Here is a 4,043-nt window from a genome sequence, read left to right on the forward strand (position 1 = left end):
TGAAAGAAAGTAACACAGCCTATGGAAAGCTTGGAAAGGAAAAAAGACATGGAGCAAGAGTTGACTGATAAAGATGAACAACCTTCTAGGTAGCATTTGCCAGTGGTCATCTCCATATCAATAGATGGCAGACTCCCAATCTCTTCTTCTTATGGGAAGTTTCTCTTCAGCAGGAAGTGAGGAAAGTAAAGAAGTAAAGCTCATATCTACACTCACTGTTTCTTTTACTAATGTAGAGATAAATTCACATTTCTTTTTGCAAAAGCACAGCTTTTAGAATCGCCCTCAATCTGTAGATGCCTGTACCTCTTTTGAATCATCAACACTAAATATTCCAAAGAAACACATTTGTAGTAAAACAGTTTACCTTCTCACAGGTGATATAATCCATTTTTTTTATATTTCCACTTTATGGCCCCAGTATCTTTTCCAAATGTCTCTTTGAGTTGTCTATGGAGACTCCTACTCACCAACTAGTAAACTGTCTGACCATTTACACAGACACTGTGTACATTTATATGGTATGGCAAGGTTAGAGTCTAGAGGATCATGTAAGCTGGGCAGGAGAAAGGTTGAATAAGGAAGGGCTACTAAAAGAGACCTAGCATACATAATGATACTCTGAAAAAGCTTTTCTGATCGTGGCCTTCACTAGACTAGAGTTAAGAAGCCTATTGCCAGATAGTCCTCCCCATTGTCTGAGTCTATCAGTGTCCTTTCCAGACTTGTAGGACTTGATGGTATAATAATTAATCATCATCTACTTGACTGGCTTTATAATAACTAAGGAAATATGCCTCTGTGAACTTCTGTAAATGAGTGTCTAGGTTAGGTTAACTTAGGTGGAAAGATCTACCCTGAATTTGGGTGGAATCATGTCATGGGCTGGGGTTCTGACTTGAATAAAGGGAGACAGTAAGCTGAGCAACAGTGGTCATCACTCTGCTTCCTGATTGAGGATGTAATTAGTGCACCAAGCTGAAGCCTGTTGGCTGCTTGGCCTTCCCTGCCAGAAAGGTCTGTACCTTCAAATAGAAAAGCAAAATATTCCTTCTCATTTTGTCACGGCAGTGAGGGAAGTAACTAATACAGTGGATTTATCTTGTTAAATACATGATGGAACGAAAAAAAAATAAAAGAAATACATGTCCATTTATTTATGGTGAGAAAACTCACAGCAAAATTCCTTCAACACAGGTAAATACTATAAACATGAGTGATAAAACAATAATTTCTAATCTGCTGCTAAAAATCCCTCTGTTTTGTTCCACAGTCTTCTTGCTTTGTATTCTTTAATTTTCTCTCCACGGCTTAATAAACCTTCTTCTCATTTGTGTAACATCACTAGTAAGATGAGAGAAAGTGTGATAAATTTTTCAGTTGGTGAAAAATTTTATCAACTTTATTTTCTCAGTAAGCAATGAATCTTGAAGGCATTTGGAGTTTCATGTGGAGTATTTGTGTGTGTGTGTGTGTGTCTGTGTGTCTGTGTGTCTCTCTCTGTGTGTGTGTCTGTGTGTGTCTGTGTGTGTCTGTGTGTGTCTGTGTGTCTTTATGTGTGCATATTGACAACACTCATTGACAGGCTAGTTTGTGTCATAGTATAGTATACATTTTATGGGTTACTTGATAAAATCTCATATCAAAAGATGGAGAAATAAATTCTTAAGTTTATTTCTGACAGAAGACTTATGTATTAAGTAGCTGAAAAGAAGAATTGAACCTTCTGCTTCTAATTTTACACATTTGGATATTTAAAAGTGTTTTTTTTCCACAGAATAACTTCTGACTTCAGATATTTCCAGTTGTATTCTTTCTTTTTAAATCCTAAGTGTTGTGTGCATATTTGCACTAAGATAGAACCTTGACCTTACTACCAAGTGAGTCAAGTCAGCAGGAGAGAGAAATATTCTTAGATGTGCTTCCTATACCAAGACAGTAAGCACTTAACTCAAGGGCAAACAGAAGCAACCATGAATCCTGTAACTATAGCTTACATGTCCAAGCTAAATATACTCATTTCATTTCAACTCACAGCTGTCTTTCTGCTATAGAAAATGAGGGCAGGAGTAACAGAAGAGATGTCAGGGTGTAGAGAAACAGCATTGTTAACTAATGCATATGGTATTTGCAGTACTTTTTGAATAAACATCTATATTCATTAAAATATATTATTAAGATCTTTGCAATGGCTTTGGAAAAGACTCAGAAATCAGGCTGTCTAAGATATGAACTTGTATAGTTGAACAAGGGTAACTTCGTCTTTGGCCTACTGAGATGATTCACATGTGTCCCCTGGAATATATAACAAATGTGAGGTATTCTTGAGGAAGGGCTTCTAAGATGGGTTTGTGTCATAAAAGTAGTGCCCTCATATGTGGATTAATGTTGGTATTGAAGGTAAATGTGTTGCCTCAGTAGCAAGATTTGTTTTCCTTTTATTTTTTTTATTCGATATACTCTTTATTTACATTTGAAACGATTTCCCCTTTCCTGGATACCCCCTCCCTGAAAGTTCCATAAGCCCTCTTCCTTCCCCCTGTTCACCAATCAACGCCTTCCTGCTTCCCTGTCCTGGTATTCCCCTACACTGCTGCACTGAGCTTTTCCAGGACCAGGGGCCACTCCTTCCTTCTTCTTGGGCATCATTTAATATGTGAAATGTGTCTTGGGTATTCCAAGCTTCTAGATCCGTTTATCAGTGAGTGCATACCATGTGTGTTCTTTTGTGATTGGGTCACCTCGCTCAGTCTGACAATTTCCAGTTCCTCCCACTTGCCTAAGAATTTCATGAATTCATTGTTTTTAATAGCTGAGTAGTATTCCATAGTGTAAATATACCACATTTTCTGTATCCATTCCTCCATTGAGGAACATCTAGGTTCTTTAACGCTTCTGGCTATTATAAATAGGGCTGCTTTGAACATAATGGTGCATGAATCCTTACTGCATGTTGGAGAAATCCTCTGGGTATATGCCCAGGAGTGGTATAGCAGGGTCCTCCAGTAGTATCATGCCCAGGTTTCTGAGGAACCACCAAAGTGATTTCCAGAGTAGTTGTACCTGCTTGCAATCCCACCAGCAGCAGAGGAGTGTTCCTCTTTCTCTACATCCTTGCCAGCACCTGTTTTCTCCTGAGTTTTTGATCTTAGCCATTCTGACTGGTATGAGGTGGAACCTCAACGTTGTTTCGATTTGCATTTCCCTGATGACTAAAGATGTTGAACATTTCTTTAGGTGATTCTCCACCATTCAATATTTCTCAGGTGAAAATTCTTTGTTTATCTCTGTACCCCATTTTCGGTAGGGTTATTTGGCTCTGTGGAGTCTAACTTCTTAAGTTCTTTGTATATCTTGGATATAAAGCCCTCTGTTAGATGTAGGGTTGGTAAAGATCTTTTCCCAATTGGTTAGTTGTCGTTTTGTCCTTTTGACAATGTCCTTTGCCTTATAGAAACTTTGTAACTTTATGAGGTCCCATTTGTCAATTCTTGTCAATAGCATAAGCTACTGGTGTTTTGTTCAGGAAAATTTCCCCTGTGCCCATGTGCTCAAGGCTCTTCCCCAGTTTCTTTTATATTAGGACAAGAGTGTCTGGTTTTATGTGGAGGTCCTTGATCCACTTGGACTTGAGCTTAGAACAAGGAGATAAAATCGGATGGCGGAGAAGCATCTTAAAAAATGCTCAACTTCATTAGTCATTAGGGAAATGCAAATCAAAACAACCCTAAGATTTCATCTTACACCAGTCAGAATGGCTAAGATTAAAAATTCAGGAGACAGCAGGTGTTGGAGAGGGTGTGGAGAAAGAGGAACACTCCTCCACTGCTGGTGGGGTTGCAAATTGGTACAACCACTCTGGAAATCAGTCTGGCGGTTCCTCCGAAAACTGGGCACCTCACTTCCAGAAGATCCTGCTATACCACTCCTGGGCATATACCCAGAGGATTCCCCACCATGTAATAAGGATACATGCTCTACTATGTTCATAGCAGCCCTATTTATAATTGCCAGATGCTGGAAAGAACCCAGGTATCCCTCAA

The sequence above is a fragment of the Apodemus sylvaticus genome, chromosome X, assembly GCF_947179515.1.
Source record: "Apodemus sylvaticus chromosome X, mApoSyl1.1, whole genome shotgun sequence".
NCBI classification, from domain to species: Eukaryota; Metazoa; Chordata; class Mammalia; order Rodentia; family Muridae; genus Apodemus; species Apodemus sylvaticus.